This window comes from Kogia breviceps, chromosome 18, assembly GCF_026419965.1.
Source record: "Kogia breviceps isolate mKogBre1 chromosome 18, mKogBre1 haplotype 1, whole genome shotgun sequence".
NCBI classification, from domain to species: Eukaryota; Metazoa; Chordata; class Mammalia; order Artiodactyla; family Physeteridae; genus Kogia; species Kogia breviceps.
In genome coordinates this window covers 51,175,525-51,196,443 of record NC_081327.1, presented here as the reverse complement: position 1 = coordinate 51,196,443, position 20,919 = coordinate 51,175,525, and the positions used below count along the sequence as shown (strand labels likewise).

Below are 20,919 nucleotides of genomic sequence, written 5' to 3'. Positions count from 1 at the left end.
AAAAACTGAAGTGTAGTTGATTTACAATATTGTTTTAGTTTCAGTTGTGCAGCAAAGTGATTCAATTATATATATACATATATGTTTCAGATTCTTTTCCATTATAGGTTATTACAAGATATTGAATATAGTTCCCTGTCCTATACAGTAAGTCTTTTTGTTTATCTATTTTATATATAGTAGTGTGTATCTGCTAATCCCAAACTCCTAATTTATGCCTCCCCCTTCTTTCCCCTTTGGCAACCATAAATTTGTTTTCTATGTCTGTGAGTCTGTTTCTGTTTTATAAATGAGTCCATTTGTATTATTTTTTAGATTCCACATATAAGTGATATATAATATTTGTCTTTCTCTGTCTCACTTCATTTAGTATATTCTCTAGGTCCATCCATGTTGCTGCAAATGGCAATATTTCATTCTTTTTTATGGCTTTGGCTTAGTAATATTCCATTCTATATCTATACCATATCTTCTTTATCCATTCATCTGCTAATGGGCATTTAGGTTGTTTCCATGTCTTGGCTATTGTACATAGTGCTGCTAGGAACATAGGGGTGTGTGTATCTTTTCAAATTAGAGTTTTCATCTTTTCTGGATATATGTCCAGGAGTGGGATTGCTGGATCATATGGTAGCTCCCCCTTTACTTTGAAAGGTGGTTTGGGTGAATAGATATTTCTAGACTCAAAGTTACTTTTTCACAAAACTTTGAAGATATCATACCCTTATCATCTGACTTTTGTTGTTGTTGAGAAGTCTCCTGTCAATCTAATTGTTACTCATCTACAGGTAGTCTTGTCAACCCTCCTCTGCTGCATATCCAACCCTCTGCTTACTCCATAGCCTTTAAGATTTTCCCGTTGCCTTTTGAGCTCCGCAGCTTCACCACCATGTTTTTAACTTGTGGATTTATTTTTATTTATCTTATTCTCACTCATCTCAGAAAACCTTTTTTTTTTTTTTTTTTGGCTGTGCCATATGGCTTGTGGTATCTTAGTTCCTCGACTAGGGATTGAACTGGCCCTGGCCATGAAAACACCAAGTCCTAACCACTGGACTGGCAGGGAAATCCCTCAGAACAACTTTTGAAAATAAAGATTCATGACTTTTTTTAAGGCATGGAAAACTCTTAGCCAACATATCTTTAATATTTCCCCCTTCCCTATATTCTTTTTCCAAAGTCAGGATTATTGAAGAACAATTTACATGCAGTAAAATTTACCTTATTGAGACAATACCGTTGGGTGAATTTTGACGCACATAGTCATGTAACCATCACTGCAATCGTAGAATATTTCCATCACCCCCAAAAGTTCCAGTTCCCTCATTTCCTATGGTCAGTCCCCTATTTTCACGCCAGCCCCTGAAAACCATTCAGCTGATTTATGTCTGCAGTTTTGCCTTTTCCAGATCGCCAAGTGAATGGAATCACAGTCTATAACCTTTGTGTCTGGGCTTTTCACTTGTGAGATTTGTTGATGTTGTTGCATGTACTCAATATTTCCTTCCTTCTTACTCCCCTGTAGTATCTCTTTATCAGGCTATATACCACTATTTGTTCATGTCTTCACCAGTTAATGGACATTTGTATTATTTCCTGGTTTGGGCAATTAAGAGTAAAGCTGCTATAAATATTCATGTATAGATCTTTGAGGGACCAATGTTTCATTTCTTGGGTAAATATTTAGGATTGGAATTGCTGGGTCATATGGTAATTGTATTGTAACTTTATAAGAAACTGTCAAACTGTTTTCTAAAGTGGCTTATAGTGCTTTGTATTCCCACCACCACCTGTGTTTAGAGATATATTTGCTCCATGTTCTCACCAGCACTTCGTATTGACAGTTTTTTAAAAAAGATATTCATCATTCTAATAGTGTAGTGGTATTTTAATTAATTTCCTTATTTTTGCTGCTTCGTTGCTGTGCATGGGCTTTCTCTAGTTGCGGCGAGCGGGAACTACTCTTCCTCGTGGTGCACGGGCTTCTCATTGTGGTGGCTTCTCTTGTTGCAGAGCATGGGCTCTAGGCACACGGGCTCAGAAGTTGTGGCTAGGAGGCTCTAGAGTGCAGGCTCAGTAGTTGTGTTGCATGGGCTTTGTTGCTCCACAGCATGTGGGATCTTCCCAGACCAGGACTCCAACCCGTGTTCCCTGCATTGGCAGGCGGACTCTCAACCACTGCTCCACCGGGGAAGTCCCTGTAGTGGTATTTTAATTTGTATTTCCCTAATAACCAATTACCAATATAGCAAGCATCTTTTCATGTTCCTATTTTGCCATCTATATATCTTCTTTGGTGAAGTGTTTGTGCAAATCCTTTGCTCAGTTTTAAAATTAAGCTTTTAAAATTATTGTGTGTATTTTAAGAGTTCTTTAAATATTCTGCATGTAAGTCCTTTATCAGATATGTGTTTTGCAAATATTTTCTCCCAGTCTGTGGCTTGTCTTTTCTTTTTCTTGAGTCAGACATTTTAAGTTTTGATGAAGTTCATCTTTTGTTTTTCTTTCATTGTCTATACTTTTTATGCCCCACGTAAGAAATCTTATCCCTCTCATGATCACAAATATTTTTTTCTTAGGATTTTTCTAGCAGTTTTATAGTTCAGATTTTATACTTAGGTCTGTGACCTAACTTTTCACACATGTTATAGGGTAAGTATTGAAGTTCCCTTCCTCACTTCCCACAAATGTTGATATTTTGTGCTTTCATTTCCGTTTAGTTCAAATCACTTTATAATTTCCATGATTTCTTCTTTGAGCCATAGATTACTTTAGAATTGTCTCATTTAGTTTTCACATATTTGGGGGATTTCCCAGAGATCTTTCTGTTATGGGTTTCTAATTTAATTCTTTTATGGTCAGAGAACCCATTTTGTATGACATGAATATTTTATGTTTATTGAATCTTCTTTCATGGCTCAGAATATGAACTATTTTGATAAGTGTTTCATGTACAGTTAAAAAGAATGTCATCTTGCTATTTTTTGCCAGAGCATTCTGTAAATGTCAATTACATCAAGTTGATTTATATTGTTGTTCAAATCTTCTGTATAGTTACTGATTTTCTCTTTTTTCTATACATTATTTAGATCAGTTTTGAAATAAATTCTAATTTTGCATTTATCTATATTGCCTTATGATTCAATCAGCTTTTGCTTCATGAATTTCAAAGATCAGTTTTTGGATACAAAATATTTAGGATTGTTTTCTACTCTTCATGAATTGACCCCTTTATCATTGGAAATGATTTTATTTATCCTTGGTGATATTGTTTGCTTTGAAATCTACTTTGTCTGATTTTAATATATCTTCCCCAGATTTCTCTTGGTTAGTGTTAGCATCCTTTTAATTTTACTTATTTGTGTCTTTATATTTGAAGTGCTTTTCCTGTAGGTAGCAAATAGTTGAATCTTGATTTTTTAAAATCCAGTCTGATAGTCTGTGACTTTCAATTGGGGTATCCAGGCAATTTACATTTAATGTGGTTACTAATATAATTAAGTTTAAACATATAATCTTTCTATTTTCTCTTTGTCTCATGTATTCTTTGTTCCCTTTTTTCTTTTCTTCTGCCTTCTTTTGGATTAATTAAATTTTTTTGTGATTCCATTTTTGTCTCCTTTGTTGGCTTATCATACATAACCCTTTCTTTGGTTATCTCAATGTGTGCTTTAGGGTTCATAGTATGTATATTTAACTTATTACAGTCTACTTTTTATTTTTGAAGATTTTTTTCATGGGGACCATTTTTTAAAGTCTTTATTGCACTTGTTAAAATATTGAACTTGTTACAATATTGCTTCTCTTTTATGTTTTGGGTTTTTTTGGGTTTTTTTTTTTTGTCTTAACCACTCGACCGCCAGGGAAGTCCCTACAGTCTACTTTCAAGCGATATTATACCACTTTACATATGAGAACTTTACAGTAGTATGCAGTAGTACCCCCTTATCCATGGTTCTGCTTTCTGTGGTCTCAGTTACCTCTGGTCAACCAGTGTCTGAAAGTATTAAATGGAAAATTCCAGAAACAAACAATTCGTAAGTTTTAAATTGCAGACCATTCTGAGTAGCATGATGAATCTTGTGCTGTCCTGCTCCATCCCATGCAGGATATGAATCATCCCTTTGTCCAGTGTAACCATATGGTATATTCTACCTACCCCTTAGTCACTTAGTAGCCGCCTTGGTTATCACAGTATCTGTGATACTGTCACAGTATCACAGAATCTGTGATACTGTGACAGTATCACAGAGACTGTATTTGAGTAACCCTTATTTTATTTAATAATGGCTCCAAAGTACAAGAGGAGTGATGCTGGCAATTCAGATATTTCCTTACTGTTCCTAATTTATAAATTAAACTTTTTTCATGAGTATGTATGTACCATAGGAAAAACATATATAGGATTAGATACTATCTGCAGTTTCAAGTATCCACTGGGGGTACCATCTCCGTTGATAGGGGGAACCACTGTACTTCCATTTCTGTCCTCCTAACCCTGTACTATGGTGTCATACATTTTATTTTTACATATGATATAAACTCTATTCTACATTGTCATATTTTTTATAGCCAATTATGCTTTTTAAAAAAATCAGCTTTATTTAGGTATAATTTGCCCATTGTAAATTTACAATTTAATGATTCTTAGCACATTTATAGAAGCGTGCAGTCATCACCATAATCCATTTCTACCACCCTACAAAGTTCCCTCATGCCCATTTGCAGTTAATCCACATTTGCAACTTCAGCCCTAGGCAACAACTAATCTGCTTTCTCTCTCCACAAATTACATACTCTCGAATTTTACAGCATGTAATCTTTTGTGTCTAGTGTCTTTCCCTTAACATAAAGCTCTTGAGATCCATTCATACTGTTGCATGTATTATTATATTGTTTACTTTTATTGCTGAGTAATATTCCATTGTATGGATGTACATAGTTTGTCTTTTCATTTGCACATTGAAGAACATTTAGGTTGTTTCAGTTTTAGGCTATCCCAAATAAAGCTGCTTTGAACATTCATGTTCAGATTTTTGTGTGAACAGAAGTTTCACTTCTCTAGGATAAATACCCAGGAGTGCGATTGCTCAATTGTATGTTAAAGTATGCTTAATTGTACAAGAAACTGTCATACTTTTTTTCCAGAGTGGCTCCCCCATTTTACATTCCAGCTAGCCATATATGAGAGGTCCAGTTGCTCCACATCCTTTCTAACACTTGGTATTGTCAGCCTTAATTTTAGCCTGTGTGCAGTGGAATCTCATTCTGCCTTTAATTTATATTTCTCTAATGGCTAGAGAGGTTGAACATCTTTTCACATACTTACTTGCTATCTGTATATCCTTTTTATCTTTTGCATAACTCTCAGTCATGAAGACTTTCTCCAATATTTTCTTCTAAAATTTTATAGTTTTACATATGTTATATAAATGACCCAAAGATGGCTTCTGTATATTGACCCCTAGGTTGTTTATTTCTTCACTGCAGGCTGAGACTTATTAGCTCAAAGCCCACTGGTGCCAAACGCAAATTTTTACACATTTAATTATTTTAAAAAATAGCCGAAACAAGGATATTCAGAGCCTGCTTGCTTTGCATACCTTGTGAAACCTCACAGAGTATCTGCTGACCATTAATAAGATAGAGCTTTGTAGTTATAAGACCCACAAGAAGGGACTTCCCTGGTGGTTCAGTGGGTAAGTCTCCACGTTCCCAATGCAGTGGGCCCAGGTTCAATCCCTGGTCAGGGAACTAGATCCCACATGCATGCTGCAGCTAAAAGTCCACATGCTGCTACTAAGAAGCCTGCATGCCACAACTATGAGCCCACGTGCTGCAACTAAAAGATCCCACATGATGCGACTAAAGATCCCGCATGCCTCAAAGAAGATCCTGCATGCCGCGATGAAGACCTGGCGCAGCCAAAATAAATAAATAAATATTTTTTTTTAAAAGAAAGACCCCAAGGAGCTCTCTAAGAGACTCTCTACTGTGCAGCTAAGCGACAGCACCTAGACATGTAAGCCTCCTGTCATATCCTGATCTTAGGTGAAAATCATTCAGTCTTTACACTTAAGTATGGAACAAGTTGTATATTTTTCATATATTCTCTATCAGGTTGAGGAAGTTCCCTTAGAATCGTCATTTTGTGGGGAGATTTTTTATCATGAATGAGTGTTAGATTTTGTCAAGGACATTTTCTTCATTCACTAAGAATATCATGTGCTACCCACCTTGCATTCCTGGATAAGTCACAGGATAAATACATGCTTGGTGTGATTACATAATTTGTTGATGTGTTGGTGAATTCAGTTCGCTAATTTTATGTTTAAGGTTTTTGCATTTATACTAACGGTGGATATTGATTTGTAGTTTTCTTTTGTTGTGATATTTTTGCCTTTGTTATCGGGGTAATTCTGGCCTCTTAGAATTCATTGGGAAGTGCTTCCTTCTCCTTTATATTTTGAAAAAAAATTTGTTAAGAATTGGTAATATTTCTTCTTTAAATATTTGATAATATTTACCAGTGAAGCCAATTTGGCCTTGGCTTCTCTTTGTGAGAAGATTGTAATTATTAACCTAATTTCTTTACTCTCTATAGATCTATGAGAATTTCTTTTTCTTTTTGAATGAATTTGGAATTTCTTTCTAGGAATTTGTTCATCTCATATAGGTTAATTATCTAATTTCTTGGCCTAAAGTTGCTCATAATATTATTTTATGGTTCTTTTATTTTCTGCAGGGTGAGTAATTATGTCCCCTTTTTCAGTCTTGTTTTTTGTTTGTTTTCTTTTTCTCTGTTCTTTTCTTGGTTGGTTAATCTAAAGGTTCGTCACTTTTGTTGATTTTTTCTTTTTCTTTTTCAATTTTATTTACTTATTTATTTATTTTTGACTACATTGGGTCTTCATTGCTGCACACAGGCTTTCTCTAGTTGCGGTGAGCAGGAGCTACTCTTCCTTGCGGTGCGCGGACTTCTCATTGCAGTGGCTTCTCTTGTTGTGGAGCACCAGCTCTAGGTGCATGGGCTTCAGTAGTTGTGGCATGTAGGCTCAGTAGTTGTGGCTTGTGGGCTCTAGAGAGCAGGCTCAGTAGTTGTGGTGCATGGGCTTAGTTGCTCTGCAGCTTGTGGGGTCTTCCTGGACCAGGGCTCGAACCCGTGTCCCCTGCATTGCCAGGCAGATTCTTAACCACTGTGCTACCGGGGAAGCCCCTGTTGATCTTTTCAAGGAACCAACTTTTGGTTTCTTTGTTTTTCTGTTTCGTATGCCATTTATTTTACTCTTCTTTTTTTAATCTCTTAATTTAGAGGTCAATTATTGATTTGAGACTGCTCTTCTTTTCTGATACAGGCATGTAATGCTGGCTCTAACTGCATTTCATAACCCTTACTATATTGTGCTTTTATTTTCATTCACTTCAAAATATTTTCTAATTTCACTTCTGACTATTTCTTTGAGGCGTTAGTAATATAGAAGTATGTTATTTAAATTCCAAATAATTGAGTTTTCCAGGATTTCTTTCTGTTGTTGATTTCTAATTTAGTTCCACTGTGGTTAGAGAACATACTTTGTAGGATTGCTAATCTTTTTGTGGTTGTCGTGAGGGCAACTGCTTTTCAAGTAGCACGGGGCTGTTGCCAGGATGATTCTGCCATCACTTCCAGCCTCCTAGATCTCTGCCTCAAGCACTGCCTCCGAATATGATCTCAGGCTGATGGTGGCTGGAGCTTGGAGAAAATGATATACAAGTGACCAAATAGTGCTTGTATAACTGCGACCAGGACTGGGATGGATCTGTGTCTCCAGGCCAGTGACAGTACATCTTTGGCTGACTGGACACCTGGCCTTGTCCTGATCTCCCTTGAACTTCATGTCATTTTTCTCTTGCTACTTTCAAGATTTTCTCTTTGTCTTTTGTTTCTACAATATGACTATGATGTTTCTGGGTGTGGATCTATTTACTTTCAACATACTTAGAGTTTGTTCAGGCTTCTTAGGTGTATATATTAGTGCTTTTATAAATTTTGAGAAGTGTTCAAGCATTATTTCTTCAAAAAATCTTATGTCTCCTTCTCTCTCTTGTTACATGTATGCTGGTGTGCTTGATGTTTCCCCATAGATTTCTGAGTCTGTATTTATTTTTAAAAAATATTTTTCCTTAATTTTTCAGATTGGATAATTTCTATTGCTCTATCTTCAAGTTCACAGATTCTTTCTTCTACATTCTGTGGGTTTGGACAATTATATAATGACATGTTTCAATCATTACAGTATTATACAAAGTATTTTCTCTGTCCTAAACAACCTCTGTGCACCACCTATTCATTTCCCCCCCTCCCCTAGTCCCTCACAACCACTGATGTTTTTATTGTCTCAATAGTTTTGCCTTTTCCAGAAACTCATATCGTTGGAATCATACAGTATGTAGTCTTTCCAGATTGACTTTTTCCACTTAGTTATATACATTTAAGTTTCCTCCTTTTCTTTTCATGGCTTAATAGTTCATTTGTTTTCAGTGCTGAGTAATATTCCACTGTCTGAATGCATCACAGTTTATTTATCCATTTACATATGGAAGGATTTCTTGGCTGACTCCAAGTTTTGACATTTATGAATAAAGCTGCTATAAACATCCACGTGTGGGTTTTTTTGTGGACATGTTCTCAATTCCTTTGTGTAAATATCCAGGAGTGCAGTTGCTGGACCATGTGGTAAGAGTACGTTTAGTTTTGTGAGAAGCTGCCAAACTGTCTTCCAATGTGGCTGTACCCTTTTGCATTCTTACCAGCAATGAATGAGAGTTCCTCTTGCTCCACATCTTCACCAGCATTTGGTGTTGTCAGTGTTCCAGATTTTGGCCATTCTAATAGGTGTGTCATGGTATGTCATTGTTGTTTTAATTTTCATTTTCCTGGTAACGTAAGATGTGGAGGATCTTTTCATGTGCGTATTTGCCATCTGTATATCTTCTTTGGTGGGGTGTCTGTTGAGGTCTTTGTCCATTTTTTAAATTGGATTATTTGTTTTCTGGCTAAAAGAATTTAACCCCCAAAAGGAGGAAAGAGAGTCTTCCCTAAGCAAGTAGTAACTTGAAAGAAGAAACTTGAATGGTGAGTCAGAGTTGGATAGGTTAAGAAATAGGAGGTGGGAAGGAAAAAAATTTATAGACAAAGGGGAAAATTATATGCCAGCACAAGGATTTAAGAAATAGGTGTCACATATGAGGAAGCCTGGAGGAGAATCAAGCAAAGGGGAGAATGCTGCCTAAAGTATGCAGGATCATGGGTTCTATAAGGTTACTTGAGATTTGAGATATTTTCCTAAAAGAAAAGCCAAAATGAAAAGTTTGAAAGAGTTGTAGGTGGTGGGTTTGGGTGGGCAACGTGATCATCTTTCTATTTTACAAAGATCTCTCTGGTTGCAAAATGGTGAATGGATTTAGGTGGGACACAAGATGGGTTGCTAGGAAGCCAGATTGGAGGCTACTATAGGAGTCTGGTTGAAAGATAATTGTGGCTTGGATGATGGTGACCATAGTGTGAATGGAGAGACATACACAGATATGAGATGTGGGGGCTTCCCTGGTGGCGCAGTGGTTGACAGTCCGCCTGCCGATGCAGGGGACACAGGTTCGTGCCCCGGTCCGGGAAGATCCCACATGCCGTGGAGTGGCTGGGCCCGTGAGCCATGGCCGCTGAGCCTGTGCATCCGGAGCCTGCGCTCCGCAACGGGAGAGGCCACAACGGTGAGAGGCCCGTGTACCGCAAAAACAAAAACAAAACAAAACAGTTATGAGATGTGCTTAACATGCTGAATCAAGAGGACTAAGTTTTTGAGGTATGCAAGAGAGGGAGAGAAAGTAGTCAGAAATAACCTTTAGATTTCTGGCTTGAGCCTCTGAATAAGATAATGGTGCCATTTATTGAGGTGGGGAACAATGGCACAGGGACAAGTTTGTGAGAGGAAGAGAGAAAAGTTATGTGGTCAAGTCTAGCCATATCCAGGATATATAATATATGGATTTGGAGCTTGTGGGAAAGGACTGAGTTAGAGATATGGATTTGGGAGTTGTTGGTATATCCCTGGTAATGGAAGCTTGGGGAGAAGATGGGGTTGCACACACAAGCTGTGTAGATGGAGTCAAGAAGAAAGACAGAGCCTGTAAGATTGCCTGACATTAGGATGAATCCAGGAAAGGAGAACGAATAAAGATGCGTAGGAAAGATGGGAGGGAAACCGGGGAAGTTTGGCACCCTGGAAACCAAGGAAAAGGATATTTCTCAAAAAGAGTAGTCAGTGGTATCAAATGTTGCTGGCAGATCAAGGAAGATGAGGACTGAAAATTGTTCTTTGGATTCGTCACAAGAAGGAATCAATTTTTCTTGGTAAGAGGAGTTTCCGTGGAATAGGTGGAATAATGAACTGGTTGAGGACTAAGCTAGTGGTAAAGAAATTGAGGTCATGAGCTTTGAGTCAAGAAGTTTGGCTCTTACCCTGACTTCTGGGTTGCCTAATCCAAAGGCCACTTTCCAGTCTTTTTTTTTTTTTCTTTAACATGTGACCATTATGTGTTTTGGTGAGGATGTTCATTTGTCAGTTTTGCCTGAAATATCTCATTCTCAAAAGTTTAAAAATGCTTAGTTTGTATAGATTTTCTCTTATTATACTTTTGAGTATTGCTTTGCTGTATTTGCTCTTTTTCTGCAGAAAGATCCACTCATTAGTGAAATTTTTGTAATGTGTCCAATTTATCTGCTAACTCCTCTAATATTTTCATTTTCATTTTCATTCAATATTGCTTTAATAGTTGATTTAAAAAAATTCTGTTAGTGTTTCTCAAATTTGTTCTATGCAGCATTTAATCAAGTTTGGGCAGCACAGTTTTTGCCATGTCCCATACAAATGTTTTTTTAATTAAAAATGTTCATATCAGTTGGTGTTTTATATCAGTTTGTTTTTATTTAATAAAAATATTTCCCATATATCCTACTGAACATAAGCGGTGGATCTTTATGAATCATTCTTTTATTTTGTGAAGTTTAGTAGAATATCATTTGTCCAAGAGTCTAAACCTAGGTATATGATGGAATTATTACATACCTGTTATATCCTTATTTTTTAAAAGAAAAAACATTGCGCACTTTAAAAAATCATTTATCATAGAAATGGAAGAATGATTTCCTGAAGTGAATGAGCCATGGTGATGCTGAGTTCCAATGAGCTGCATCTGTGATGGTGAGAGTTGAAGTGGATGCGTGAAGAATGCCTTTATCTGATGCCATTTTATACTGTGAAAAGCTCATAAATTTCATAGGACAAATATCATTTATTACTAAGGAGAAGATGGCTCAGATGTAGAGGGTGAAAGAGAAACCTGAACGAGAACAGCAGAGGAAGGAAAAGCAGATGATGGATCTTTTCATCAGTGCTGCGGCACCGTTCCATTCTCGGTTTCTGTGCTGCTCTTACATCAAACCCTGTTTGTAAGCGACCCTAGTCACATCCCTCTCTTCAGATCAAGAAGGATTTCCTGGGAAATAAAAACTTCATTTCAAAAAGTAATTTATCATCTTTATAAATGTCTTTTTTATTTATTTATTTTTTTTTTGCGGTACGCGGGCCTCTCACTGTTGGGGCCCCTCCCGCTGCGGAGCACAGCCTCCGGACGCGCAGGCCCACCGGCCATGGCCCGCGGGATCTTCCCGGACCGGGGCACGAACCCGCGTCCCCTGCGTCGGCAGGCGGACTCTCAACCACTGTGCCACCAGGGAAGCCCTAATGTGTCATTTTTAAACGAAATGAGGGGAAAGCAAATTCTCTCTATGTGTTTGAATTGATAAGTAAAATACAGTTGCTGTGTTCCCATTATTAAATATTAGTATATGTTATTTTTTTCATTTTCAAGTTAATCCGGATGTTTTTCATTGGTGCAAAATGATGGCTTAATATTTAGCATTCTTCAGTTAGGTTGCATGATACATTTATATTAGATAAAACTCTACTAGGATATATACAACTAATTTATTTTTTACTCTGCCATAGGTACCACATAATATTTAGATATCTTAGCTCGTTTGAAGCTAAGATATCTAAATCTGGAGATACTACTTTGTTCTGTAAGAGGTCAAATCATGGACATTCTGGTGAAATGATCTTCCATTGGAAAACTGTTTTACAGGGAACTCTTCTTTGAACCTTACTTAGAACTTTACACCTTTCTCTTGAACTTCAGAACATTTTATGATCTCTCTTGATTTCTTATCATAGCATCCCCAGGTGGACTCACCAATTTTGGTGCGTAAGGAAGGACCAGGAAGAGCGATTGCTGGCTGCCACTATAGCTGGCCCCACTGGTCAACATTCAGAAATTGTCAGACAAGTAATTTCATCATCTTGGTGTCCAATATTTTCTTCGCACAGCTTTTAGGCTGGAGAGGAGAGTCAACATAGATGGTTTCATGCTTGCAGAGTTGGAAGCATGAAAATGGAAAGGGGTGGCAGGAAGAAACCACACGAAGGTGCTGTCAAGCACATAGGCTCAATACATCCCTGTTACCTATCCCCAAAGGAGTTTATAATGTCGGCTACAGAAACTCCCGTCAACCTGCACCACACTGTCTCCCCTACCTCTCTCTTTTATTTGCGTTTCCATTCTTTATCTGGTCCACAGTCTCAAGTGTTTTTCTAATGGAGATGTGATTTTTTAATAAAACTGAAATGTCTGTGTAATTCTGATTCAGTAATTCTCTTTCAGTCATCAGAACAGTCTAAATCATCCCATACTTTCTATCACTATATATGGAACCTCATACAAGGTTTCCAGGTGTGATATTTAACCAGACCCAAATGTCTTCCTGTTTAAGGTACTATTTTTCAGTCTTGATCCTTATGACCCATCAGACTCTCCATGGGTTTTTATTTCCCATCTACTCCTTCTTGAACATACAGTAGCATATGAATATCCATTGTTGGGCAGCGATTAACATTGTTTCTAATCCTCAGGATGCTGGTTGATAACCTTTCCCGTACCTGAGGTTGGCGACGGCTTTGTATCATGTGTCTAGCTGTTACTGGTGCATAGCAAATGTTTAATGAAATTTCCCAAACATCCAAACAATCTAGGCAAGACGAAAGGCTTTTGTCAGTAGAGTTGCATTTCAGGAAATGAAGAACTGTGAGACCAATCAGTTTTTCAAAACTGATTGTGGGATAACTGAGGCCCTGGCTCACAGAAGGGGTGATGGCTAAGGGGAGAGGGTGCCATTTTGGAGCAGTGAAAATGCTCGAATATTGGTTGTGTTGATGGACACACAACCCTTAATATACTAAAAGCCATTGAGCCTCGTAAGGCAGAGAAATGCAGGGAGGGTAAACCTAGAGGTGGAGGAGTAAAGTTCATGGCATGTTCTAGGAATTGAAATTACTTCATAATCACTTATTTTAATTATTAATTTTTTAACTTTATTTTTTGCTGATTTCATCAGATGGCTATTCATTCCATTTTTCATTCTGTTTTTCCCCTTGTTAATTTGGGTATCTGATCAAACGTTTCTGTTTCATTCTGTTCCCTTTTGCTGTGTTCATAAGACGTCTATATATTATGATTTGCAAATAAGATTCCGCATCTTTACTCAAGAAAGGCATACTGTTCCTCCACCATGGTATTCTGCTCCCTGCGCGTCCCAAGCGCAAGGGTAATGGTCCACTCTTCCCGGGATCTGTCACTTACCATCTCTGCCTCAAGGTTCTGTGATGCTAGCCGCACGGGTCTTGCCCAGCTCAGAGGGGGGAAACTCTATAGACTCTCTGCCTATTGGAACCCATTCCCTCCCACCTCCAGACTGCCCACGGGAGAAGCTGACCATCTCAAGAGAGGAACCAGGAAGGAGTGAGAAGGGGAGACAGGTGTGGAATACTTCAAAAGACCTGAAAGATGCAGTCTGCTCCAGAAAATGTCTATCAGATTAGGTGTGAGCTAAAGACCTGTAAAACATTTAGGAAAAAATGTTAAAATCTAAAAGGATTCTGCTCTCAGAGTGTGTCACAATTGTCCTTAAATTCTCACTCCATTTTAAAGAAACCGAGACTGAAAACCAGAGAGGAGGCATATGGGTGTGGTTTATGCAGGAAAGATAACACAGGAGTCATATCCTGTGCTGGCCAATACCACACACGGGTGTTGTGCCTTCGGCCACATGTGGCTGGAGATGACTGCGTTAGGACAGGTATAGAACATTTCCAGCATCACAGAGAGTTCCACTGGACAGCACTGCAAGCAGGTGTCCCTGCTCACAGAAGAGTCCTTGCCTCCCCATTACAACATCAGTTAACCAGCGTGCACATGTACATCATATATATTAAACATATGCATTGTTTAACGGCATACTTTTTTAACTGGCTAAACCTTTTAAGCAATCAATGGTTCGTCTCCCAGTCTCATTGGAGAATAACATTCTACTGTGGTTATAAGTTGTTATGTGCAAAGTGAAACGAATACATAATGATTCAGAAGACAGGGAAAAGTTGGAGAATGAACAGTAGGTGGAGCCTCTGTTTTCTTTACAGGAAAAAATAAGTAAAGCCCTTTTTTTTTTTTTTTTTTTTGCGGTACGCGGGCCTCTCACTGTTGTGGCCTCTCCCGTTGCGGAGCACAGGCTCCGGACGCGCAGGCTCAGCGGCCACGTCTCACGGGCCCAGCCGCTCCGCGGCATGTGGGATCCTCCCGGACCGGGGCACGAACCCGCGTCCCCTGCATCGGCAGGCGGACTCTCAACCACTGTGCCACCAGGGAAGCCCTAAAGCACTTTTTATTTAGTTAGAGAGCACTAATTTTTAGGATGGACTTCACTGAGGATATGTGATTCAGTACTTTCCCCCACGATTCTGGAGGTGAAGGCGCTTGTAGTACTATTAGTCACTTGGCTAGCAGACTGGGTTAGTCTGCCTGTCCTGGACAGCCACGCCTGATCTGTGGCCCAGCTAATCACTCCGGGAAGCCCTCTCAGGACCACCCAGCAGACTGTACTTTCTATGTCAGACTTACTCGTGTTTCTCTTTAACTTGTAATTTTCTTCCCCTACTGTAAGTTCCATGAGGGCAGGGATCATGGCTGGTTTTGCTCACCACTGTATCCTTGGTACCTAGCACATAAAAGGACATCATTAAGTATTAGTTGAATGGAAGATTATATCAACAAAAAAGGTTTAAGAGCCTGGTGATCACAGGTGCGCCTCACGGGGGGATTATTCCTTCAAGGAACGAGAGGTTGGTCCCTCCACCCCCGGAGACAAGAGCATATTTCATTTACACTTACGCCTTGGTGCCCCACATGTCACCAGATTTTACAAGTCATTTACGATAGGGTCTGGCTCATAAATAACTAGGCAAGTTAAGGCTAAAGAAAGAAAAAAACAGTTGAAGAATTAATTGCTTGTTTTAAAAAACTCATTTCACAATGCATTTTCTTTCTTCTTATCAAAGAGGCAGGAAGCTCAATGTGTATGAATCTTTAATGTTATGCGTCCTTCCCCTTTGAAATGAGGACAAGTTCTTAAACGTCTCTGTTAAGCAATCTCTTCATGAAAGTTTATGATGTATTGGGAATAGAGTGTGCTCATTTAAGTGGGAGGCACAGGGAAAAAAGAACACTGCAAAAGAAAAAAACCAGGGGACACGGGTTCGTGCCCCGGTCCGGGAGGATCCCACGTGCCGCGGAGCGGCTGGGCCCGTGAGCCGTGGCCGCTGAGCCTGCGCGTCCGGAGCCTGTGCTCCGCAGCGGGAGAGGCCGCAACAGGGAGAGGCCCGCGTACCGCAAAAAAAAAAATCAAAAACCAAACCTTAATTTTACTTAATCTCAAACAATGACTGATAATTACACAAGAAAGAATAAGGATCTTCCAAAATATAAGCAGTCTTTTATATTTCTATTGACAACTTGATTGTGTACCCTAGCAATCAGAAGGAGGTGTTAAAGTTCATTTTCAAGGACTTGAAATAAAAAGGCAAATAGCAAAGCGTATGCCAAAACAGGCCACTTGTGAGTAACTTCTTACCCCAGGACTCAATGCCTTTGTGAGAAATATCAATAAGGAAACTTCGTACATAAATAAGCTGAAGGAAATATCTTGATTTTTAGAACTGATAGGATTTCAAAACAGGAAAGTCTTCAAAGCAGATGCATTTTTTTAAAAAAGAATGAAATAGTTCTTCCCAAGGCAACATTCATACTCTAGAAATAGCTGAGCAATCTCCCTGTTGAACTTTCCTTTTGTTCTGAAAACTTTAATGACTTGTGTGCCATTTTCTCACCCTGTTCTTGAGTAGATGTGGTGCCCTGAGTTTCAGTCCTTAAATAAAAGTCTATATTTGTAAATTCTCCACCTTGAGAATGAAATATACATCTAAATCACAAGAAGGAATGGTTATGGCAGCTATGCATTATTCTAATATGTGGAGACAAAGGAATCCTTTAAGCATCAACTATGTAGGATTCCTCTACAAAACCCTTGTCATTCCCTTATAGACTGACTCCTTTCTGGAATTCCGGGTCACCTGACAGACTCAAAGCTGTGTAAATGCAACACACTAGTTGTTGGAAACAGAATAGCTTCTTGTCTTCTCTCTGTTGGGTTGTGAGCATTTATAAATGTGGTCACCTGAAAGCAGATGGGGAGTGGAAACAAAAAATTGTAGGGTAGCAGTTGTGCCTTTTGGCTTCACGTAGGACTGAGCTCTTCTGTTCCAATGCCTTTTCTTTCTTTTAAAGAAATCTCTAAAAAAATTGAAGTATAGGGCTTCCCTGGTGGCGCAGGGGTTGGGAGTCCACCTGCCGATGCAGGGGACACGGGTTCGTGCCCCGGTCCGGGAAGATCCCACGTGCCGCGGAGCGGCTGGGCCCGTGAGCCATGGCCACTGAGCCTGCGCGTCCGGAGCCTGTGCTCCGCAACGGGAGAGGCCACAACGGTGAGAGGCCCGCGTAACGCAAAAAAAAAAAAAAAAAAAAAAAATTGAAGTATAGTTGCTCTACAATATTATATAAGTTTCAGGTATACAATATAGTGGTTCACGATTTTTAAAGGTTATGCCTCACTTAGAGTTATTATAAAATACTGGCTATATTCCCTGTGTTGTACAATATAAGCTTGTAGCTTATTTTACACCTAATAGTTTGTATCTCTTAATTCACCACCCCTATGTTGCCCCTCCCCGCTTCCCTCTCTCCACTGGTAACCACTAGTTTGTTCTCTATATCTATGAGTCTGCTTCTTTTTTGTTATATTCACTAGTTTGTTGTATTCTTTAGATTCCACATATAAGCTATATCATATAGTATTTTTCTTTCTCCGTCTGATTTATTTCACTTAGCATAACGCCATCTGAGTCCATCCATGTTTCTGCAATGGCATTATTTCATTCTCTTTTATGGCTGTGTAATATTCCACTGTATATATGTGCGACATCTTCTTTATCCATTCACCTGTTTACGGACACATAGGTTACTTCCCTGTCTTGCCATGCCTTTTCTTGACCTTCTTCTCCACCTTGGCATTGACTTGTCTCCTTAGACACAGCAGATGTGCAACTTCATCCCCCTTACTATTGGAGAAGAGCCTGTGCAGGTGTGTTGGAGTTTCTTCCAATGGCCATTCTTTTGCGTCCTCAGGGAGAATTACTTTGAGACCTTGGTCAAGGGGCATCATTCCCGAGGAGAGGAGTGATTATATGGTAACTTCGGTCCATCTCACAGGTTGCCTTCTCTAGGACTGCTTCCTCCTTCCTTTCCCTTGTCGTGTGGTTAACCACTCTCTTTTGTGTGCCTTTGCTGTACTCCATGAGATTCCCGTCCTGGCACCCAGCACCCTTGGCTGCGTTAACTGTCTACTTTCCTGATCCCCTCACCCTGACACATACCTGATTTTGAGCTTCCTGAGAAGAGTGAAAATCGCATTAAGAAATATCAGTATTACTGCCATCATCATCTCTAACGTTTATAGATTACTGACTAGGTACCAAAGCCTGTGTTAAGCACCTTGTATCATTTTCTCATTTAACTTTCACAATACTTTTACAGAAGAGTAAATTGAGGTTCAGGAAGGGTGAGTGACTTGCACAAATTGGTAAGTGGCAGAGACAGGAGTGGGACACAGATATAACTGAATTGGGGACCTGTGTTCTTCATCATGATGCTCTGCTTCCTCATGATTTAGTCATTCTTGGATCTCCGGTCACTAGTGCAGGTCACAGCTCACAGTAGTCCTTGGCCAACTTTTATGAAATAGATGAATGAATGAGAGTGTGGAGAATTGAATGGAGCAGCCCAGGAAACTGACCAAACAGAAGCAGGGCTGCTCTTGGCCAAGGGTGGAAGGAGGCCAATGTTTTCCTTGCCCTTATTAGGAGGGATGTCCCCTTCTTATGGGCCTCTCACTGTTGTGGCCTCTCCCATTGCGGAGCACAGGCTCCAGACGCGCAGGCTCAGCGGCCATGGCTCACGGGCCCAGCCGCTCCGCGGCATGTGGGATCTTCCCGGATCGGGGCACGAACCCGTGTCCCCTGCATTGGCAGGCGGATTCTCAACCACTGCGCCACCAGGGAAGCCCTGGGATATCAAATTTTAAAGGTGACCCTGAAAAAAAGAACTTGGCCTTAGACATCCCTGTTAGAAACAAGTTTATAGGGAAGTTCGTGGGGTTTTATGACCTGCAAAGCTACTCAATTTAGATGTTAAACAGCATAGTTCTTCCTAATTGTGCCTCACTTCAACTGCATCCTCTTGACATGAAGGGTCCCCCAGGGATTGGGCTGGGTAAAAGCCCGCAAAAGTGTGAAAGATGAAAAAGTTCATTCACTCATTGGAAATTGCTAGCATACTAAAAATTGGATAAATTAATGTTCAACCAGATGTTTTGGTTCTGGCCAGCCAGACAAAGCCAACTTCTATATTTGAACTGCTTAGGAATCTTCTTCAGGGATTTCTTTTTCTTTCTTTCTTTTCTTTTCTTTTTTTTGGCTGCACTGTGCAACTTGCCAGATCTTAGTTTCTTGACCAGGGATCGAAACTGTGCCCTCGGCAGTGAAAGCGTGGAGTCCTAACCGGTTGCGGAGCACAGGGTCCGGGCGCGCAGGCTCAGCGGCCATGGCTCACGGGCCCAGCCGCTCCGCGGCACGTGGGATCTTCCCGGACCGGGGCACGAACCCGTGTCCCCTGCATCGGCAGGCGGATTCTCAACCACTGCGCCACCAGGGAAGCCCCCAGGGCTTTCTTGATAGATCGCTTCAGAGACAGCCAGGCTTCACTCGAGTCCATCACAGGAGTCCTAAGACGTAGCCACCGCCTCATCCACATTCGTTTCCTTTGGCGATCTGAAGCTGTTGTGGTTTTTCATAGCACCCCGGAGAGAAAAGAACCAAATGACAAGTGAGAATCATGTTCAGTAGACCAGTGGTTGCCCACCTGAGTCATTTTGCCCCTGCAGAATACTTGGCAACGTTGTGGCCAAGTATTGGTTATTACAGTGTTGGTTATAACTTGTTGGTTATTACAGTTGTGGAGAGGCGCTAGTGGTGTTCCATAGTACTCTGACGTGATGCTTTAAAGCAAAACAAAACTCACTCAGAAATTAAATGAGGAGGGAAATGAAATACGGAGGGAAGTGAATTTATTGACCGTGTTTGTCTTGATATAGCTGGATAGGGTCATGAGTCAGTGTGGCAGAAAGAAAACAAATGCTGTTTAGTGAAAAAAAAAAAAATGAGTGTCAAGTTTCCATCTTTTAGGGAAGGAACAGCATGAATGTAAGAGATGAATGGCTCTTTGATGGATAAAATACTTCGATGGGGCCGTGTGGCTGAGAAAGGCGAGGCTCTGTCTTGCGTTTTTGCCAACTTCTAGGCAAAGTCTAGGTTTTTGAGGGTGAGAGGGCTCAACGGCTTCCACTAAAAAAGTAAGGATTTTGAGTGTTGATGGACAGCCCAAGAAAGAGGGTTTGAGGGACCCCAGTACGTGAGAAGAGGGCCTCAGTAATGTGGCAACAGGCAGCCTCTTAGGGAAAATCGTGGCAGTGAGAAATTCCCTGTGGAGGAGGAAATTGGGGACCTACGAACAAAATGACACCCCTTTAAATTGGGTGTTGAGTTTCTCTGGTTGTGGGGAAGTGATTTTGAAGAAACCTCTTCTGCTGTCCTTAAAAGCCTCCGTGAAAGTGAACCCCACGCAGCAGCCTTGGAGAGAGAGGGGAAGAATCAGGATGAGTGGTAATCAGAAGAAGCAGAACAAAGATGTGACCAGTAGAAACATGTTTCGCCCCGTTCGCTCCTTCTCCCGCATTCACACTCTCTCAGACACTAGGAAAGAAACAGGACTTCTCACGGTACTAAGACGGGGTCTTGAGCCATGTTGTTTGGATACTAAAAGAAAATGTGCTCTCAGCAAGCCAGACAGTACCGGGGGCATCTGGCTTACAGAACTAAGTGAATGGGAAGAATTGTCAAGCAATGGTACAAAGTGGGCCCTGCCTTTTCACGAGTCTCCCTGGGCACATGTGTCCTTCGCAGGTATCTGTGGCTTTCTCAAGGTCACGTACAGCCTGAAGCTTTCCCAAGCGGCAGGAGTCTAATCCTTCTTGCCTGACCTGGCTACATGAAGGAGGGGAAGGGAGATGAGGTAGGAGATGGCTCTAAGATGTTAGAGCCTGGGGTTGCATGGGCTGGAGCCCAGGCTAAAAAGCCTGGGCCAACAAAAGCTGGCATCACTCGCTTCAGAAGATGGATGAATTCTACGTCATCTTCTGAAGTGTGTCCCCCAAACATCTCTTAGTTTTGTTGCCTTGCAAAGAGATCGTGTCTGCTATGTCTCCCTGCATTTCTGGGAGTTCCCAGCTGCCAGCTGGGAACAAGCACCAGGGGCCGTTGAAAA

The 20,919-nt window shown here is 40.3% G+C and overlaps 1 protein-coding gene across 1 annotated transcript in view; it reads left to right on the top strand.

Moving 5' to 3' along the window:
* Positions 1-20,919, top strand: part of CDYL2 (chromodomain Y like 2) — a 332,309-nt gene that overhangs the window by 100,199 nt on the left and 211,191 nt on the right. The gene's annotated exons all lie outside the window — the stretch shown is intronic.